Below are 23,200 nucleotides of genomic sequence, written 5' to 3' on the forward strand. Positions count from 1 at the left end.
TCATGTATATTGGGATTAGTGCTGCCATGTTCATTAATTTGCTTTTGTAAATGAAGGGGTAATGTATTAAATGGAAAAGCTATCTATTTTTCTAAAACTATACACTTAATTTTTTAGACCCAAAATATATGCTAGTACTCTATGAACAATTTTATTTCTTGTTCTTTGATTAAACCATGAAAATATGTAACAAATACAAGTAAATTCAACAAATACAAGTAAATGTTATTTAACAAATACAAGTAAATTCAAAATGGAGTCACATGGTGACCTTTAACAACCCTTAAAAACTTAAACACTGGTAAAATGACAATACACAATACCATCAAAGTCACGAAATAGAGCAGCAGTCCCCAACCTTTTTGGCACCAAGGACTGGTTTCGTGGAAGACAGTTTTTCCACGGACCAGGGGTGGGAGGTGGGGGGATGGTTTCAGAGTGATTCAAGCGCATTACATTTATTGTGCCCTTTATTTCTATTATTATTACATTGTAATATATAATGAAATAATTATACAACTCACCATAATGCAGAATCACTGGGAACCCTGAGCTTGTTTTCACTTGCCACTCACCGATAGGGTTTTTGGTTTTTTTTTTAAGAAATTTTTTTGAGAATCGTAGATTTTTGAAATTTATTTATTTATTTTTATTTTTGGCTGTGTTGGGTCTTCACTGCTGCGCGCGGGCCTTATCTAGTTGCGGCGAGAGGGGGCTACTCTTAATTGCGGTGCGCGGGCTTCTCATTGCAGTGGCTCCTCTTGTTGCAGAGCACGGGCTCTAGGCACATGGGCTTCAGTAGTTGTGGCTCGCGGGCTCTAGAGCGCAGGCTCAGTAGTTGTGGCGCACGGGCTTAGTTGCTCCGCGGCATGTGGGATCTTCCCGGACCAGGGCTCGAACCCGTGACCCCTGCATTGGCAGGCGGATTCTTAGCCACTGCGCCACCAGAGAAGCCCTGATAGGGTTTTGATATGTCTGCAAGCAATGGATTTATTATGGTCTCTGTGCAGTCAAACCTCTCTGCTAATGATAATCTGTATTTGCAGCCACTCCCCAGCACTAGCATCACTGCCTCAGCTCTACCTTAGATCATTAGGCATTAGATTCTCATAAGGAGTGCGCAACCTAGATCCCTTGCATGCGCAGTTCACAGTAGGGTTTGCGCTCCTGTGAGAATCTAATGCTGCCACTGATCTGACAGGTGGCGGCTCAGGCAGTAATGCGAGCGATGGGGAGTGGCTGTAAATACAGATGAAGCTTCGCTCAAACACCCGCCTCTCACCTCCTGCTGTGCAGCCCATTTCCTGTGGGGCTGTGGGAACCCCTCAGATAGAGGATGAACACAAAAGATTGTCTGGCAGATCCATTTTTCAAATGATTTTTCTATACTCTGAGGCACTAAAATGAACTTTTGGTTTCCAAAAGTTGTAAACTAAACCCCATCTTACTTAGAAGTTATTTTTTTTAAGATTTTGTAGAAAAACTTTATTTTCCATCTCTTTACTTTTAGTTCAGATGGGGTGATTCTTCTCTGCCCTGTCCTTCATTCGAGTTCTCCTAATACCTTCCAAATTTATTATTTGTATATACTTTCTATTTAGAAATGCTCCAAGAGATTCCTTTTTGAGTTCCACAGGTTCCCTAGGCACTGAGTAAGGATGTCATTTCCTACCCCACCCTTCCCCCCCATTTTACAGATGAAAAGAGCGTTGTATAATGAGTTTACATGGTATGTTCATGTGAATTAATGGAGCCAAACTAAGAAACTAAGCTTTCTATTCCAAGTTAAGATATTATATATAAACTTTTTATTACACTTCATTTCCTCCCTCTCATATCCAAAATCTGGCATCATCTTCAAACTGCAATTTCTTTGTACCTCAGATGTAAAATCCCTTTTTTCTCATGCCAACTTGTCACTGACTTTCTCAGTGTGGCTGTAATTGACATCTTTTTTCTGTGTGTACATTGTTAGTATATAAAATAAAATTATTTCTCAGCCTTAATAATTAGCTCATCCTAGAATTACAAAATCAAATGCAAATTATAGATTATGCTCAGAAACTAAAGATTTTTCCCAATTCAAGGAGTGACCATGAGTTTGCTTTGCATACTATCTTGCAATAGAATAAAATATTGTCACTTAACACACAAACCCTAATACAGCAGAATATGAGATAGTTCCTCAAGAGAGACTTCATTATATTCCCTCCTTTTTTTTTTTTTAGTTCCATTAAATTGCAGTCAATTTTGTCAGTACTTCATTGGCAAAGAGAGAATCTAAATATATCAGGATCAGTTGTTTATCTTTCTCTAGAAGATGAGCGGAGAGAAGGCAACATGGCATACTAACTTAACTAAGTCAAGACATACAGATTTTAATTCCCATTCTGGCATCCCCTTCCTTGAGACCTTGCGAGATAATATGAGCCTCAGTTTCCACAACAGTGAAAGAGTATGGTTTTAACTGCACCACCTATCTTAGCAGTGTTAAAGGGAGTCAAAGGAGAACACCAATTTGATAGATCTTTTAAAAATATAGAGCACTTTAGAAATGCAGTGTATCCATAAAATGGCCACATGTCTGCTCTCTTTTTCTACTTCAGCTCTCACTGTTCCACGGGAAAAAAACAAACAAAAACCCTATAAAACCCCAAACTCCATTTATTTCAAATCTTTAAATTCTCCACTAGCCTCTGAGCTATCTTACGTGCCATAATATTTAACCCAGAGACTTTTCCGTTCAGTCTTTATGTCACAATCAATGGAACATTACTTTCTGGAAGGCTTCCTGCCTATCCCCCTTCACCTATCTCACATTCGCTTAGTTCCCATTTCTCTATCCTCTGTGGTGTCCTCTATATTTCTCCATTCAGAGCACTTAAATCTGTGTGATGTAATTATATATTCACTTTTCTATATTCCTCAATAGATTGAAAGTTCTGAGAGTTGGAAAAATTGTCTATCTTATTCATCATTGTTTTCTCAGAATTTACTGCACAACATAGGGAACCGTATTCAATATCTTGTAATAACGTATAATGGAAACTAGTACTAAAAATATATATATATAACTGAGTCACTTTGCAGTACACCTGAAACTAACACAATATAGTAAATCAGCTATACTTCAATTAAAAAGAAAATAGTAGTGTCCCTATAGCATAAGTTCAATTGGAGATAGAATTAGTACCTTATATAAAACATACTGATGATCTTTACGACCACTTTTTCACTTTTTCTATTTTCTGAGCCACCATGGTGTTCTTCCTACTGGGTGTATTCATTTTTAAACATGTTTTGGTTGTGCTATTATCTGCTGTCCTCTAAATTATCAAATGTATACAGCCCCTTGCTGCTTTATTCCCTTGAGTTTGTTTGGGAGTACAAAGTCTCCTGGCCTAGGATAGTTTTTACCTTGTGCCAAGTACTTCATCTGGATGTCCTGCTCTATTATCTGCCAGTCACTCTAAGGTCCCACATTCAACATTTCTGTTCTCAGACACGTGGTGTTTTTTTATGAAAAAGCAAGAGGCAAGGCACAGCAATTATCATTATTCAAATTTTAGATCAGCTTCTTTCCATGGATATTGAAGAGCTCTCTGTTTACTAATGTTTTTATAAAGGATTGTGGAGTTAACTATGTTATGGTGTCAAGGGAGGAATAAGGTTTACCTCATAATACAGGACTGGTTATCTGTGTACCAGCTGGCTTCCCTTCCTAACGCTTATGTGTGTTATTTGGCAGTGCATGGAAGTGAAAGACATTCACTATTCACGTCTGTGAGTTTCCATTTTTGTCAGATTCATTTACTCAGTTCTACACTTTTATCTACTCAGCTTTCATGATTTGATAGGAAATCAGGTGTCTTTTTCTTCAGTCTTTTAATAAATAAAGGGTGATAGTGGTATTTTAAAATGTCAAAGTAAATTGAGAATCCAGAAATATAAATAAAATCTCTACATAGATAAGCAAATCAGTTTTCACATACCATACAGTTTTGAATGAAAATGATTGAGAAGTCAAGTATATTTTCCTACTTCCTCTTTCTAGTTTCTTCCCTTTAACATACAGACATACACACACACACATGCTCTGCTGCTTTTATTCCTCAGCATCCTGACTACATACTCCTGATGTTTCAAATTCTCTCTATGCACAGCAGATAAAAACTGCATTGAGATTGATAACATTATAAATCCTCAAAGTGTTTAGTGAAAAATAATGTGGGCACAGCTTTGGGCAGGAATAGAATTTTAACATTCAGTGATGTTAGGTAATCTCCTCACAAACACTACATGCAAGGACAAACCATCCTGTCATCAAACTTTACACTTAACATATGAAATTAATCAATGTGGTTGTCTGTCAGCTATCATTTTTTTTGTTTTTGCTTGTGGGGAATTTTATTTTTGCTGCTATAAACATCTATGCACATGCTAGGACTATGTTTTTTTTGAAAAAGGCAACCCTAGGCCTACACAGCATGCATCCTATGGGATGGTTATCACGCAACCTTTAGGAAGACATACCTAAGACCTTAGTGTGCAGGGTTTCCGATGGTCCATTATACTCCGCTTTGGTGAGGCAGAACTATCTTTCTGCAACATCAACTATACTTCCTATACTATCACCACCTGGAGGAGAAGAAAGAGAAAGTAAGCACTTCTATAATTTCATTCTCTTACTTAATATATGCCCTATCTCCACAAAAATCATGAAACATCGAGGTGTAAGGATGTCTAAAGATTAGGAAAGCTATATTCTTATTCCTGTTTTACAGCTGAATCTGCTTTGACAGCTTTAGCTAATTGGCTAGTTGATTCATCAGTGATTTCGGCAAAGCAGGACTCATGAAATTCATTCATTTATTTATTCATTCATTTAATATTTATTCCATCCTGTGCTCTGAAGATGTAACAGAGAAATAAAAAGCAAAAATTCCAACTCTCATGAATTTTACCTTCTACTGGGAAAAGACAAAACAAAAATGATTAAGTAAAAAGATATGATGTTAGATATAAGTAAGTGTCAGAGATGAGAACAAAGCAAGAAATAAGGAAAGGAATTGCTGAAGAGAATGTTGAGGCTCAATTTTAAATAAGATAATTAGGAAACGTCTGATCAGAGGAAGCGTTTGTGAACAAAGCCTAAGGGAGAAGAGTTCAGGTGTTATTGATGGAAGAGCTTTCTAGGCAAAACAAACAAAAACCTGTAGATAGAAAAGCTTGTAGGTGTACATTGCCCAGTGTGTTTGAAGAGCAAAGATCCAGTGGCACTATAACAGAATGAATAAGGGGAATGATAATAATAGGACATGAGATCACAGAGCTAACTGAGTTGGAGGAGAAAAGTATAGATCCTGCAAAACATTGTAGGATGCTGTAATGATTTTTGTTTTCTCTCTCAGTGGTATGGAAAGCCATTAAAGGGGTTTGAAGCATAGAAACAGCATTATATGATTGGCATTTTAAAAGATATATGTCTATATATCTATATATTGATGTTGATATAGATATGGATAATTTTCCCCCAGAAGCTCTGTGGGGAATACACATTTGAGTCAAGGGAAAAAAATTAGGAGGCCATTGCAATTATCTAGACTAGAAATAGTGTTGGCTAAGATCATGTCATTCTGGTGGATGTAGTAAATTATTACTTGAATTTTAAATATATTTTGAAAGTAGAGCTGACAGGATTTGCTGTGAAATTTAATGTTGGTTAGTAAAGAAGAAGAAGGGTCAAAGATGACAAGAGTTTTAGCCTAAACATCTAAAGAGTGGTGTGGTTGTAATCAAGATGGTGGAGATTTCAAGAGAAACAGGCTTTGGGGGACATGATAATTCTGTTTTGGAAATGTTAAATTTGAAATGCCTTTTGAATATTTAGGTAGAGATTTTGAGTAGGTGGTATTGTATGAGTCTGGAATTCGGGGATTTAGGGGAGAGGTCCAGGCCAGAGAATACTTTTTTTTTTTAATCTTTATTGGAGTATAGCTGATTTACAATGTTGTGTTAGTTTCAGGTGTATAGCAAAGTGAATCAGTTATGCATATACATATATCCACTCTTTTTTAGATTGTTTTCCCATGTAGGTCATTACAGAGTATTGAGTAGAGTTCCCTGTGCTGTACAGTAGGTCTTTATTAGTTATCTATTTTAAATATAGTAGTGTGTATATGTCAATCCCAGTCTCCCAATTTATCCCTCCCCCACCTTACCCACTGGTTACCATAAGTTTGTCTTCTACATCTGTAACTCTATTTCTGTTTTGTAGATAAGTTCATTTGTACCCTTTTTGTAGATTAGGCTGGAGAATACTTTTATAGTTCATTGACATTTAGATAATATTCAAAGCCATGATTATCAAGGAGTGGATTTAAATATGGGAAAATAATCCAAAAGTTGTGTCCAGAGGTTCTACAATGTTGAGATATTGGGAAGCTAAAAGGCGTAACCATTGATATAAAAGGGGAACCACTAGGAGAGTGTAGTGCCATGGAATACAACTGAAGAGTAGTTTTTAGAAAGTGGCTACACCTGAAACTAATATAATGTTAGCTGTCAATTATATCTCGATAAAAAAGAAAGTGGGAGTGATTAATGTGTAAAATACTGCTGATAAATAAATGATGATGAAAACTGAGAATTGCTATTGGATTTAGCAATGTAGAGACTATAGGTGATTTTGATAGGAATAGTTGTGGGGTAAAAGTCTCATTGGAACATCTTCATTGAGAATAGGAGAAGAGGAACTGTAGATAGTAAGTATAAACAGTTACTCTGAGAAGATTTTCTGTTAAATGGAGCAGAGAAAGAGTGATACTTAGGGAGAAATGGGGCCAGTGTGTTTGTACGTGATTCAAGATAGTATCAGAGAGGGGTTGTCTTCTATGGGAATGGTACCATATCAAAATCATCTCAGTCCATCTTTGACCTGTTTTGACTTTTACATTTTATTTTAATCATCCACTAGCCTTTCAAACCACCAACTCTGTTACAGTCTTCTTGAATTAGGAGGTTTATTCAGTAATCTTTCTACCTATAGTACCAAACCATCAATAAAATTCTGGGTTCCAAACCCCACTTCCATTGGAGTATGGTGGAGTTTTAATATAAATACAAATGCCTTTCTAAATAGGGAAAGGACAGTCATTTTTTTTCTAAATGGAGAGATATAAACTTCATTTTCCTACATCTCAAAAAATAAACCCTAACATTAAAACAAGATAGGGTTATGTTTCTCTTTTAATTAATAGTTTTGCTTCCACTGTTACCTTTTGGATATAGGGTGGAAGTGTTTCGCTATTGAGGTTGCTATTGAAAATGTGAACCCTTAATTATTTTAAATAAGTAATTTATACTTCTCATTTTAATATACCACAAAAGAAATGTTTTGAGATAATGGTTCCTCAATAAATATATTTAAATGAACTTCTGGGGTACATTAATGACTAAAAATTAGCAATAGGTTTATAGAAATTTGGAATGGACTTGGGGATGTGTACTGTATTTGTCAACTATTGTCACAAACAGTGCTGCATAACTAGCCACTTATTAATGTATGTACCCAGCATCCATGAGGTGGAGAAATAAAGCACACTCTTATTAGGCAGGTCTGCAAAGTCACTTGGCAGACAAAAATAGGGAGGTGTGAAAAATTGTAAACAGTAATGCAGTCTACTTCCTTTCCCTCCCTCTATTGCTATTTGCTATATTTTTCTGACTGATAGCAATGAACAGTTCAGAATATATCCTAAGTAGTAGACATTAAATATAAAATGATGGTACAGAAAGTAAACTAATATAATTTTATTAAATAGAGAATAACATTGTGATTGAGGCCAGAGTTTTTAAAAACAGGCAGATATGAATTCATATGTCAAATTCTTCACTCAGTTAACCTTGTGTCCTTGAACAAATGTATCTTCTCTCTTTTTCCATTGAATTCATGATGGTTTGGATTTTACATTTTTATGTACATTTCTTTTTTTTTTTGGTCTGTTGCTCCTGGTCAACTAAAAGGTACACAAAGACATAGATGGTATCAATTTTGATCATCATTGTATAACTACACTTTAGCACATAATAGGAACTCAGTAAGAACAAGTTTAAGGAAAAAAGGAAGAAAAGAAATGAGTAAACAGTAGACCGATGAAAGGAGAAAGAGAACTCTAGGTGGAGGGGAAAACAGAAGAGTAGGCTCTGGTGAGAAGGAATGTGATAAAGAGACCTGAAAGCAGTCTGTCTATCCAAGGGAATTGGCTGAAAGGAAAATAGCAGAAAACATGGTTTAGAAATAATCAGTATCTGCGGTACAAGGACTCAAAAGCCATTTTTAATAGTTTTTTGTTTTTTTGGGTTTTTTTAACATCTTTATTGGAGTATAATTGCTTTACAATGGTGTGTTAGTTTCTGCTTTATAACAAAGTGAATCAGCTACACATACACATATGTTCCCATATCTCTTCCCTCTTGCATCTCCCTCAATAGTTTAAAGAGCAGTGGGGTTCTATTGATATATTTTAAGAAGGGAAGTTATATGATCAGATTTCCCTTTAAAAAAAATAGTCCTCTGGTTTCCACCAAAGAGGTTCTGGGAAGATGTGGTGTTGAACATACATTTACTCATCCAGCTGCACACGCATTCCTCCGTCACCTCTCCTGAGCCAAGCATCTCGGGGAGCAGAAAAGACCTGGGACTGTATGCACGTTCTAGGAGAGAGCCACTGCTGGACTTCCTCCCAGAGGCCCACTGAGAGCCAAGAGAGTGCTGTTCAAGGGAGGTTGCCTGGCCTAGGTGTGAGCGTGTCCCCTCTTCCCGGTTCTCTGGAAGATGAGGAAGAGCCAGCTGCCTGGGCTGGGTCCTGCTTCTGCTGCTGAGTCTGGGGGAGCCCTAGGAACTGGTTGAGTGGAGAGCTTCCTCCAGTTGCCTCCACTGCCCAGCCAGCCCTCAGGGGCGAAGTCTTTGTCTTTCTTGTGGAAAAGGATGCACATTACATCACACCAACACACATCCTGAGACTGAAAAATGTTGTTTTCCAGACTAATGAGTACACATTCATAAATGGTAAGACAGTGCCTCTTGTGCCAGAAAATCAAGTAGAAATAATATTTCAAAGTATCAAGCAAAAATGAAATAATATAAAAAGCATGAAGGAAAATATAAGACTTGGAAAGAAGATTCAGAATATCTAATATGATAATATTAGGACTTTCAGAAAGAGAAAAGAACTGGATAAGGACAATAATTAGACAAATAAAAGAAGACAATTTCCTTGAGCTAAAGAAAACTGAATATGCAGATTGAAAGGGCAAGAATGTAAATCTCAAGAGAAGTTTGACTGTCTCCACTACATCCCCAGGGCAAGGAAAGTGCCTGGCACACAGTAGGTGCTAAATGGATTTTTGATATGTGAATTAATAAACCTGAAATTTGCTTCTGGCTGAAATTTATAAAATGCTTTTATGGTATAGTGATAAAATGACATATAATTTACTCAAGGGAAAGGGGATCAAGATGGAGAAAAAAATTGCAATTATAGTCAAATAGGAAAGATAGATGAAACCTTGGGTTTTTCTTCAATATGCCTGAATATTTTACTTTTAATAGAAAAGGTGATTAAAATTTTATTGATCACTCATACAGGCCATTGGTATCAATCAGTCATGATGATGCCATAACAAACTACCAAGGGCCAAAAGTGATTCAAATGTATATTTAGGCTAAATATAAAGTTTAAACAAAAGCCTTTGTAACACTGAAATACTTGGCATATAATTATATGAATAAAAGTGTATTATTTTTCAGCAAAAAAGATTATTTAATATTGTAGATTTAAAATTTCTTTTTGTAACCCACAAATACTTGTTAAATTATAAGTAATGGGCTTTACATCGTTATATAGCCATTGGATGCTGTGAGAATGGACAGGTTATCATGGAAAAAAAGATGCATCTCTGTGGTTTTGCCTTTAGTGGAGTATCAGACATCCCTGCTGAATGAGTAAAACAGCATGGTATAAGGAGTAGAATATTGAATTTTATGATCTCTGGGTTCCTTTCTATTTCAAAAATTTTATGATTTTCTATTGCTGACTGCTACATATAAGGATTGTAGCTGTTTCTCAGATTCTTAGGAAATTTGATAGTGTAGCTTCTCCCTAAAAGCTATTAATTTCATTGTTTGGGATTTTAATAATGTTCAGACTGGTCAAAATACTGTAAATCACTTTTTACATCTCTCAAAAATGAACTATTTTTAGAAAATAAATTCCCCCAATACATATTGCAAACTGTATAGAGAAGTATTGGTTTCCCCTTCTCTGAATTTGTTTGCCAATAAGTCCAAATAATTTCATATGACTCCCATTCTTCTTCGGTATATAGGAAAGTATAAAAAGGAAATAACAGCAAATTTCAGAGGTCTCTCAGGCCTGTGAACATCTCCTTTATGGCTTTTATGGGATAGACTCTCTCATGTCATATTTTTAACATGGTTCTAATAGTAAATGTTTATTGACTTGTTTACTCCAGCCAATTTTCTCTATATCACCCATCATGTTGTATGATGTTAATTCATTACAAATGATGAAATATCCCATTGGAAGTATGAGTGTGCAGTACTGCCAAACTCAGGAAGGCAACAAAAGCATTTTTATTGGTACCATGTGCACATCTGATGAAAGGTTGCTAAATTGGTCTATAAAAAAACCTGGAAGACAATTTATCAGATTGCTTGGAACATAGACTGATCTTTGAGGTTTGCTTTGTAAAAAAACACACAGTGCAATGTCATTAAACAGAATGATTACATGGAGAATAAAACAAATTTTCCTTGTTTCTGGTCATATTCTACTGTGACTAAATAGGAAGGGAAAAATAATACCATTGGCAAAAGTGAAAATGTTTAACACAAGTACAGAAGCATGAAGATACAAGACACCATGTGTACCTTTGCAAAATGCTAATGCAGTTTATTTTGCTGATTAAATACTAGTTTTTTTGGGTAGAACACGTTTGTTGAGAAGTATATTATTTTAATAGGCAAAATGGCATTGAGTGCTTTTCTCCCACTAATAAGTTTAACATTTCCATCTAGTTTAATTTTCTAGTTAAATGATAAAGAGCCACCCAGATATACCCATTTCCGCGTCTAATGCCCTTGCAATGTAATCTCCCACAGAGCTTGTTTCATCAAAGCAAAGTGAATCTTTAAGCTCTATAGCCACATGTGGGAAGAGCTGATATTTTAATGTTTTATTTACTTTTATTTATGTCCCTTTCATGGAAACACCATACCGGTAAACCAAAAATCCTGAGGTTTTTTTTTTTTTTAACTCAAACCAATATATCCCTTCCTAAAATCAACTCTTGGACTACTTTTCTCCAAATGTTTCTAGGGAATTCCAGTTATTGCCGTTCCTTTCCTATTTTCTTTTTTAATTTTCCACTTTAAGTCCCTGGACAAGTGCTAGAGCCCTGGGGAAATTTGAAATTAGGCTTTACTTGTGTTTATGTCCCTCTCCTCTCTTTTCTTACCAAATTATTTTTTTAAGATAGACATATGTGAAGATTTCTGCACTCCCCTGCCCACCCCACCAGCCTTGATTGGATACCCCCCTCCACCTCCTTTTTGGGCAGCAGAAAAACTACAGTCACTCCACTTATATATATTCCGTTTCAAATTAGACTGCTCTCTGTCTAATCTAAACTAAGAAACTAGTATTTGCATTTGAGAGAATGTGAAATGACTAAGGTACCTCTCTGTGCCTTCCTCAAATGGATATTCACTTTAATAATATTCTTCTCTTAAAAACTTGGATAGGTCTGATTGGAGCAGACAGTTAGAAGCAGGCAGGACTTTCTGCCATAATTTAAATTACTGTATGGATGCATCCACCATCTGTGTCTCATCATGATGAGGGAATTTCTGATTTTTTTTGTCTGCTAGTCAAAAGGCAAAGGAAAAGACAAGTCAACAAGAGTGGAAGAGAGTTTGGGTGAAAGTAGAGAGTGGTGGTGTGAGCCTTATCAAAACAAACTCTTGTCTGAAACTCAAAAGCATTGTTTCTTGGAGCCATAGTAAGGATCTGCCATGACACTACGTACTACATTTCTCAGATCATGATGTGTTCTCATGAATTTTTGACTAACAAGTTTTTCTCCAAGCAAAAATATTTCAGTAATATTGGCATTCATTAAGGTAAAAATCCACAATGTTATCAGTGAATGAGGGGATTTATTCAAGCATTCCACAAAACTTTTGAGTTCCTATTATATTTATGGATGAGTAAAACAGTAAGTATTGTGTGTATATGCACAGTACATTTGCTTATGATTTAGGATGCAGACATTTTTAATGATGTACAGTATTCTATTTATTATTATGAACACATTGTATTAATAACTATCACTTGTAATAAAATGGGTTTTATTCCTGAAATTTATTTTATTTTATTCACATAAAAGAAATGTATTCATCTAATAAACAAAAATTTTGTGCTGGGAGATTAATGAAAAAAGAGCCACCCCTCATTCCACCTTTCTTGGTCCTCAGACACTATCTACAAAGTCAATTCGTAAGTCTTTCAGATCACTTTGTCTGATTTTTTTTCTCCTTGGCAGTCACCATCCTGCCTTAAAATAATAGGCTTACACTACTAATTTTTCACTTGTCAATTGGAATGTCTCTTCTTTTGTTTTTCAGGTTGGAGCCATTGTTTCCTAAAACCCATTTCTTCTTAGATACCATCCCTTATTACTTCTGAGTTTATCTTTTGAATTTGCTAGAGCACAACTTCAAGCAACATCCTAAGAAAAGGGTACGAAAGAGGTAAATTTTCTGAATCTTTTTCTGTTTAAAAATGTCTTTATTCTACTACCTAAATGGTTAACAGTTTGACAACTTATGGAAGTATATGCTGAATAATTTTTAACAGGGTTCTAACATAATTGATATTATTCATTTTGAGTACTGTTTATGTATGAATGTGTTTCTTTCTCTCTCTGTTTTTACATTCATTGATTTATTCCAATCCTTCTGTGTGGATCTTTTTATATATACTATATTAGATTCTCAATCAAGCCGTTTCATTTTTGTTCTCACTTTCTTTTTTATGTCTACTTTCTGCAATATTTAGGTAACTTTTAAAGCCTTCTATTTGATTTCAGTTAAAAACAATAATTTTGTCAGTCATGTTTTTAGATCCAAAGTGTTCAGAAAAAAAATCTACTCTAGGTCTTTGTTGTTGAAATTCAGAGGCAAAATCTTTTTTTAGGGGATCTGGAGCCTTACCATTGAACAAGATTAAAAAGTAGTAGTACAAATGTAAAATAGATAGCTAGTGGGAAGCAGCCGCATAGCACAGGGAGATCAGCTCAATGCTTTGTGACCACCTAGAGGGGTGGGATAGGGAGGGTGGGAGGGAGACGCAAGAGGGAGGGGATATGGGGATATATGTATACGTACAGCTGATTCACTTTGTTATACAGCAGAAACTAACACACCATTGTAAAGCAATTATCCTCCAATAAAGATGTTAAAAAAAATAAAATAAAAAAATAAAAGTAGTAGTAGTAGTTACAGTCATCATTAACATCATCATCATCCCAGTGTTGGTGATTATAGAATGCTGTTGATTATAATAATACAAACTTCCTAGAGGGTACTTGTTTAGTAAATACCAAGAGCTTTAACAATATAAACATCAGCTAACCATAGATCACATATGTTTACTTCTAGAAATTTATAATTAGGAAAGTATAAGAATAACACCAAGAATACCACCAAAAGTATATTCAAGAGTAAGATAACTAATGGTAAAAATTGGGGAAATATATCAGTTAGTTATACTTAGCTGCAAGTAACAGATGATCCAGTGCAAAGATCCTGAATTAATAGAATGACTTAATATTTCAAATTCAGTATATTAAAATAGGGAGGTCCAGCATCAATCTAGTGGCTCAATAATATAATTAAGAGTTCAGATTTAACTCTCATATTCTTGGCCTATTGGCTCTTGTCTGCAAATAAACACTGGAAAGAATTATGGTGTCACAGTGATTGGTTAGAATAATCAAGATTTAGATAAATCTCTGAAAATGTAATCAACATGTATATTTTTATTATATAAGTTTCAGCTGTACAGCATTATAATTTGACATCTGTATACACTACAAAGTGATCAACACCACAAGTCTAGTTACCCTCTATCACCATACAGTCGATCCCCTTCATCCATTTTGCCAGCCACCAACCCCGTTCCCTTGCAGTAACCACTAATCTGTTCTCTGTATCTATGAAGATGTTTTGTTTTTATTTATCTAGATTCACATATGAGTGAAATCATATGATATTTGTCTTTCTCTGACTTATTTCACTTAACACAGTACCTTCAAGGTCTACCCATGTTGTCACAAATGGTCAGATTTTATTCTCTTTTTTATAGCTGAGTAGTATTCCACTGCGTGCGTGTGTGTGTGTGTGTGTGTGTGTGTGTTTGTGTACACCACATCTTCTTTATCCATTCATCTGTTGATAGATACCTAGGTTGCTTCCATATCTTTGCTATTGTAAATAATGTTGCAATGAACATAGGGGTGCATATATCTTTTCAAATTAGTGTTTTTAGATCTAGGTCATATGGTAATTTTGTTCTTTATTTTTTTAGGAATCTCCATACTGTTTTCCACAGTGGCTGCACCAGTTTATATTCCTACCAACAGTGTATGAAGGTTCCCTTTTCTTTCCATGCTGTCCAGTACTTGTTATTTCTTGTCTTTTCATTAATGGCCATTCTGACAGGTGTGAGGTGGTATCTTATTATGGTTTTGAATTGCATTTCCCTGATAATTAGTGATGTTGAACATCTTTTCATGTGCCTGTTGGCCATCTGTATGTCATCTTTGGAAAAATGTCTATTCAGATCCTCTGCCCATTTTTAAATCAGATTTTTTTTTTTAAAGTTATATGTGTTCTTTATATATTTTGGATATTTTAACCCCTTATCACATATATGATTTGCACATATCTTCTTCCATCCAGTAGGCTGCCTTTTGATGATGATTTCGTTCACCGTGCAGAAACTGCTTAATTTGATGTAGTCCCATGTGTTTATTTTTGCTTTTGTTTCCCATGCCTCTGGAGTCACATCTACAAAAGCATCGCTAAGACCTATGTCAGTGAATTTACTGTCTGTGTTTACTTCTAGGAGTTTTACAGTATCCAGTCGTACATTTAGGTCTTTAATCCATTTTGAATTTACTTTTGATATGGTGTTAGAGAATTTTCTAATTTCATTCTTTTACATGTAGCTGTCCAGTTTTCTCAGCACCACTTATTGAAGAGATTGTCTTTTCTCCGTTGTATATTCTTGCCTCCTTTGTAGTAGATTAATTGACCATAAGTGTATCGGTTTATTTCTGGGCTTTCTAGCCTGTTCCATTGTATGTGTCTGTTTTTGTGCCAGTACAATACTATCTGATGACTGTAGCATTGTAGTATAGTCTGAAGTCAGGGAGCATGATTCTGCCAGCTCTGTTCTTCTTTCTCAAGATTGCTTTGGCTATTCAGGGTTTTCTGTGGTTTCATTCAGACTTTAGAACTATTTGTTCTAGTTCTGTGAAATATGACACTGGAAGTTTGATGGGGTTTCATTGAATCTTTAGATTGCTTTGCGTAGTATTGACATTTTAACAGTACTTATTCCTTTAGTCAACGAGCATGGAATATCTTTCTTTCACCTCCTTGGTTACATTTATTCCTAGGTATTTTATTCTTTTTGATGCTGTTGTAAATGGGATTATTTTCTTAATTTCTCCGATAGCTCATTATTAGTGTATAGAAATGCCACTGATTTCTGTGTTTTGATTTTATATCCTGCAGCTTTATTGAATTGAATACTGAATTCTATTTATTAGTTTTAACAGTTTTCTGGTGGAATCTTTAAGATCTCTATATAGTGTTATGTCATCTATTGTACCAATTGTGACAGATTTTTTTCTTCCTTTCTAATTTGGATGCGTTTTATTTCTTTTTCTTACCTGATTTCTGTGGCTAGGACTTCCAGTACTCTGTTGAATAAAAGTGGCAATAGTAGGCATCCTTGTCTTGTTTCTGATCTTAGAGGAGAATCTCTCAGCTTTTCACCATTGAGTATGATATTAGCTGTGAGTTTGCCATATATGGCTTTTATTATGTTGAGGTATATTCCATCTATACCCACTAAGTTGAGAGTTTTTATCATAAATGCATGTTGAATTTTATCAAAAGCTTTTTCTGCATCTATTGAGATGATCGTATTGTTTTTATTCTTCAGTTTGTTACTGTGGTGTATCACACTTACTGATTTGCAAATACTGAAAAATTCTTGCATCTCTGGGATAAATCCCACTTCATTGTGGTGTATGATCCTCTTAATGTGTTGCTGGATTCAAGATTGCTAGTATTTGGTTGAGGACTATTTCATCTATATTCATCACTGATATTGGCCTGTAATTTTCTGTTTTTGTGGTATCTTTGTCTGGTTTTGGTATCAGGGTGATGGTGGCCACATAGAATACGTTTGGAAGTGTTCCTTCCTCTGCAATTTTTTTGACTAGTTTTAGAAGGATAGGTGTTCACTCTTCCTTAAATGTTTGGTAGAATTTGCCTGTGAAGCCATCTGGTCCTAGACTTTGGTTTGTTGGGAGTTTTTTAATCACAGATTTAACTTCAGTACTTGTAATTGGTCTGTTCATATTTTCTATTTCTTCCTGGTTCAGTCTTGGAAGGTTGTACATTTCTAAGCATTTGTCCATTTCTTCTAGGTTGTCCATTTTATTGGCATTTAGTTGCTTGTAGTAGTCTCTGATAGTCCTTTGCATTTCTGTGGTGTTGATTCTAACTTCCCCTATTTCATTTCTAATTTTATTGATTTGGGCCCACTCCCTTTTTTTCTTGATGAGCCTAGCTGAAGGTTTATCAGTTTTATTTACCTTTTCAAAGACCCAGCTTTTAGTTTCACTGATCTTTTCTATGGTTTTTTAGTCTCCATTTCATTTATTTCTGCTCTGATCTTTATGATTTCTTTCCTTCTACTATTTTGGGATTTGTTTATTCTTCTTCCTCTAGTTGCTTTAGGGATGTTGAATTTTGTCAAATTTTTTTTTAATTCATCTGTTGAAATGATTATATGGTTTTTATCTTCCATTTTGTTCATTTGATATATCACATTGATTTATTTGCACACGTTGAACCATTTTGTTGTTGAATGCCACTTGATCATGGTGTACAATCGTTTTAATGTATTGCTGGATTCAAAAAGGAGTCAATATTATGTTGGCGATTAGCATGGTGTTCAGGCCTGTAACTGGAACTGATTAAGTAAAGTTTTGACATTCCATATGACAGTACAGGAATGAACCTGAGAAATATCTAAAGCCAGGACCCACTGAGCAGTGCTCTTAGGTAATTGACTTTCACTTCATTCAGTCTCAAAGAGAATATTCAATAATTGTTTTGGTTTGGCTTGTGCACAGCACCTGGTAAAACAGACAGACATATAATTCAACTCTCTAGAGTAGTTAAGACAGAGAGTTAGGCAGGAGTTATTGGGGAATAGTGACAAGCTCTGGAGTAGAAAATATTAAAGGCAAGCTTCTAAAATTTGGCCAAATATGCAAAACTTGCATAAGTGGAATCACTTATCCTTCACATACCACTTACACCTCGAATACCTGAGGTGCAATATTTTGGGGAACTAGAAATTGATCTCCGGAAAAATTCCTATTTTATATAGTGATCTCTATGCTTCCGTAACTTTTGTCACAAATGAAAATTTTCATCCCCTGTGTCCTTCAGTGTCTTTCTATCAATGATAGAATCATCCTTCCTGATAATCATGTAGGCAGTGTATTGTGCAACTCTAGCAATTGTAAGAGAATTGGGAAATACTTAGAATAAGCTTTTAAGGATAGAAATCTCTATTAAGGCATTTTGTTTATAAAATGAACAGTGTTACCTTCTAAATTAATTGGGAGTAGATGAGGAAGTAAGAATAGGATTCAATCTGACTTAGAACTTCAGTTCAGATAAACAGTAATCAGTGAGTAAATCTCAGCTGTGCATGTTTAGGTCTATGTAACTTCAGTGGGTGTTTCTGAAATTTATGTAATTTTGAGAAACTCTTTTGAAAATTCTACAGAATAAAAGAGAAACACAGTAGAGGCAATATCGATATTGAAAGAAGTTTCAACTTTGTTTTTTCATATACGGATGTGATGATTAATAATAATAATAAACCATTGATATGAATCTACTTAATCTCATTAATAGCCTTACTGACCCTTTTGATGTTAAAAAGATAAACTCATGAGAGTGTTAAGGATTCATTATTTAAAATGCAAGTGGCGGGCTTCCCTGGTGGCGCAGTGGTTGAGACTCTGCCTGCCAATGCAGGGGACACGGGTTCGAGCCCTGGTCTGGGAAGATCCCACATGCCGCGGAGTGACTAGGCCCGTGTGCCACAACTGCTGAGCCTGCGCGTCTGGAGCCTGTGCTCCGCAACAAGAGAGGCCGCGATAGTGAGAGGCCCGCGCACCGTGATGAAGAGTGGCCGTCGCTTGCCGCAACTAGAGAAAGCCCTCGCACAGAAAGGAAGACCCAACACAGCCATAAATAAATAAGTAAGTAAGTAAGTAAGTAAGTAAGTAAGTAAGTAAATAAATATGCAAGTGGCAGAAGTGGTGCTGAGATAGCAAACTGGATCAAGAAGAGAATAAATCTCAAAGGAAGGTTATATAACTCAATATTAATAGGTAAAGTACAATCAATATCAAGGACTAACCATGGGTAACTTCAAATAGTCTGATTTTAGTACACCACATATTAAATTTAAAGAATTTTCATGAGAGAAAGTTCTCCATTATCCATCCCTGGAGTTTAAAATGCTGTAATTTTTAAGCAAAGGGAAAGACATAAGCTTGATCCACCTGCCAATATCTAATATTATACCATTATTATAGCGTTATTCTTCTTTCTTTTCCCTTTCTCTCCAAACCCAATAATTTGATCAGGTTTCACAAGACATTTAAATTGCTGAGAACACAGGCTATACTCAGACTCAACTGTCAGGTGTAGGTCATATAATTGAGGTCCTTTCTCCCTTTAGAAAAAAGATCTATAAGATGTCCAAATACCCTGTTTATTAAAATTATTATTATACAGATTAATGGCTAAGTGCAAGGCCAAGAGAGGCCATTGACTTGGATTTGACTCCTAGATAAAATATTTACTAATTATGTTGTTCTGGTCATGTCATTGAAAATGTCTATGCATCAGTTTCTTTCTCTATCAACTTATATTCATGGAATCATTTTGAGGAATATATTAAAGAAGGTATGTAAAGAGTTACATAAAGTTTTATGACAACCTTAGCATATGGATCTAGTATAGATCACTCTCTAGGCAAAAATTCATAAGAACTATTCATAAAATATGACTAAAAATTCATTATATATATAACTTTTTCAAATGGCCAAAGGATAGCTCTGTCTCAAAATTAAAAAAGGAAAGAATCTCAGAGTAGAGAGCTCAAATTGATGTTGGTGACCTTTGCAAGCATCAAAGATACTAACCAAACTGAGGCCTTGGTTTTTGTCTGGAATATAGAGAAAAGTGATCTGGCCTTGAGTGCAGGTAGGCTGGAATATATATGCAAGGCCACTTATAAAGCCAGGGCACTTTTCATGATGTATAGCCTTTGAAAAGGATACATTCACTTTGATGTATACAGTGAAGTTTTTCTTTATGCTATGCTATGGGTGAGAAAAATAAAAAGATCTGTGAAAACTTGAAACCCCAATCCTTGACCAACCATGAGAAGGAGTCAGAATTCTGGAGAAAAAAAACTTTATTTAAAGACCAAAATGAGTATCTAGAAGTAAAAAGTACAGTGATTTTAAAAATAACAGTAAATAACATGAGAATATTAAAAACAACTGAAGAAAATTAAAGAACTGTTAGACATAAGGATATATGCATTCATAAGGCACAGAAAGATAAACATACAGGAAGTAGGAAGGAGAAAGAAAGAGACGTAGAGAATTCCAACACATTTATAATGGTATTTTTCAGATGGAAGAGTAGACAGAGTATGGGACAGATAATAGCAAAAGAGAATGGACTTGAACTTTATCGATTTGAAGAGCCAAAATAAAGAAAAAACCCAAATGCATAATTGAAGAATCCTAAGACGTAAACAGATAAAACATCAAGAAATATAATAATGAAAACCAAAAGGAATGAAACTTAGATGCAGTAGAGCAATAATAAAAGTTCAAGAGTCAGTGTAACTATATCCTTGATTTTCTAAGAGTAAAAAAAATTATCAATCTTGTTTTCTGTATTTAGCTCAGGAACACATTAAGCATGAGAGCAAAATGAAAACATTTTTCGGTACTAAGAGCTAATCGTACTTAAAATCTGACATCAACAAAATGAATAATGGCTCTGATAAAAAATAAAAGATGTATCGATAAGAAACAAGAGAAAATAATAAATAAGGAAATTCTGCTTCTGACCAAGATGGAATAACAGGAGCCAGATTTATGCTCACAAGTTGAACTATCAAAAAGGAAACAAAATTATGAAAAAAAAATGGTTTTCAAGACAGTGGACATCACAAAATAAAGGAAAAGCATCCCTTAGGAATGAAAATAAAAAAGATGAGCCCAGGACAGCCCAAGCTTACTGCAGTAATATAGTTTTAAGGCTGGAGCATAAGGAGGACAAGTCCAGGTATGGTCCTGTACATCCTTGCACTAGTAACATGAAGTAGAGACTCCCAGGGGATCAAAGCAGTGAGAGTTCACAGCATAGAGGAAAGAGTTCCACAGAGACAGAATTCTGGAGATAGGTAGAAGGTTCCCTCGAATATTCAGCTGAGTACTTACCAATCATGCATCTGAGGAAACTAATCAAGGCCAGAAAAATAAAAAAACACTTGAAGGAATTAGAAGTAATAGTGATTGATGTTTACACAGAGCTGGTAATAGTGTCACTTCCCATCAGTGATACTGGAAAACCTCAGGATTCATAGAAGTTTGGGTAAAGTGTTTTTGAGCATATATTCTTTTTTGTTTGTTTAGTTTATTTATTTTATTTTATTATTTATTTTTGGCTGCGTTGAGTCTTTGTTGCTGCGCACAGGCTTTCTCTAGTTGCTGCAAGCGGGGGCTACTCTTCATTGCGGTGCGCAGGCTTCTCATTGTGGTGGCTTCTCTTGTTGCAGAGCACGGGCTCTAGGCGTGCAGGCTTCAGTAGTTGTGGTGCGTGGGCTCAGTAGTTGTGGCACCCGGGCTCTAGAGTGCAGGCTCAGTACTTGTGGTGCACTGGCTTAGTTGCTCCATGGCATGTGGGATCTTCCTGGACCAGGGATCGAACCCATGTCCCTGCATTGGCAGACGGATTCTTAACCACTGCGCCACCAGGAAAGTCCCTTGAGCATATATTCTGAAGTTAAAATAATTTGTTCAGTGTCTTCACTGCTAATTTACAATACTACATCAGTTATGGGTCATTTTTTGTTTGAGTGATATATCCCCTCACCAAAGTTTATATTTTCCTGCTTCCTTTCTTGCTTGGTTCTCAACACATTCTATGAGGCTAGCATTACCTTTATATAAAAGATACACACACATAAATATAGCATAAAAATTATTTTATAGACTACTTGTGATACATTATAGATTGAAGTATCTGTTCATTAGCCCTTCCTACACTTGGAGAAATGATTAAGATATGTTAAACATTAATGTTTTTGATCTAAATTCTGATAACCAGAATAAATCTGTAGTTTTCTTTGACTACTAATCTGTAGTCAAAGAGGTTATCTCAAGTTGTCTCTCTAGTGAGTTTGCTTTGTTCACTGTGCCATGCAGTTGCATTGCTAATAGCACTCTTTCAAAATACTTCAACAAGTCTATTGATTTTGAAGGGCCCAAAGATTTTGCCTAGATATGTATGGAAGGAGTGTTCCTGGACACTTACATATGTTAGTACGTACACAGAGAAATAAGGCTTCCAGTAGTGTTGACCTGCATAAAATAAACACTAGAGTTTGAGGGAAGATTCTTATTTTTCCTATTACACAGTTTTTTAAATCATGAATTACTCTCAGTGTTAAATGACAAAATCAAAAAGTAAACACTGTTTCAGAGAAAATACTGTTTTTAATACAGAAAGAACAGAGATTAGCATACATAGTAGTTTGAAGACATAAATTATCTCCTCATTCTAGCAAATTCAAAGAAAGAAAAACTGTATGTAGGCTGTATCAATAACTGTTTCATATCATACATTTATGCACAGAAAACAACAAGAAAACCATAACTAGGTAACCAAAGGTGCTGGTTGTACCCAAACAGCATCCCCATTATGAACCAAATGCACTTAGACTGTGCACAGAGATAATTGTTAAAGTTTCTCCCTTCTCTGTTTACTCTCATTTTTGCAAACTGAAAGTTCTTCTGTTTGATTTTCTTATGAGATCCTTTACCTTGATAGAACTGAAATACTTGTATTGAACCACTTGGTAAAAGCTGAGGGAGCAGCGGGGAATAGGAAGCTTTGGAGTCCACTGGGGCGGCGGAGAACAGAGGCAGGAGTCATAGCGCCATTTTCATTCCCACTCCACCACCGTGTAGTCTCGAGATTCATTCCCGTGTCTATCATGAAGCCTTCATGCAAAAGCTCTTCAGGCTCTCATTCACAGGCCCCTGAAGACAGCGTTTGCACACGGATGAATGAGGTTCTGCAGCAGCTCAGAGTCAGTGTCTGAATTCCAGTGTATTCACTCTGTAGCATTGTAAGGAATCCAAGAACAAAATTCCTATGTTCTTTCTAGTCAGGAGGCAGGAGGCAGAGCTTTTGCATGCAGGCTGTGTTTTGGAGCAGAACTAGAGACTGGAAAATACAGAAGCAAAGAACTGCATCCATCCTTGACCTAGTGTTGTGGTTCTTCCCTGTACCTTGCTTGCACTGAACTCACAGAAGGGAAGGAAAAGGAAACTCGCTGTGGCTTTTCCCATCTCAAAAGTGTTGTGACACCTCAACCTTTTAGTGTTTTGCTTTCTTTTTTTTTTTTTTTTTTTTAATGTCCTATTGTAAGTGTTTGGTTTACACTCTACAAGTAACACTAGTAGCTGTTTTGGATTACGT

The 23,200-nt window shown here is 35.6% G+C and overlaps 1 pseudogene; it reads left to right on the forward strand.

The window, feature by feature from the left end:
• The window catches only part of LOC133096600 (protein ILRUN-like), a 202,771-nt pseudogene extending 190,001 nt beyond the window's left edge, over positions 1 to 12,770 (forward strand).
• Positions 12,771 to 23,200: the final 10,430 nt, after the last annotated feature.

The sequence above is a fragment of the Eubalaena glacialis genome, chromosome 8, assembly GCF_028564815.1.
Source record: "Eubalaena glacialis isolate mEubGla1 chromosome 8, mEubGla1.1.hap2.+ XY, whole genome shotgun sequence".
NCBI classification, from domain to species: Eukaryota; Metazoa; Chordata; class Mammalia; order Artiodactyla; family Balaenidae; genus Eubalaena; species Eubalaena glacialis.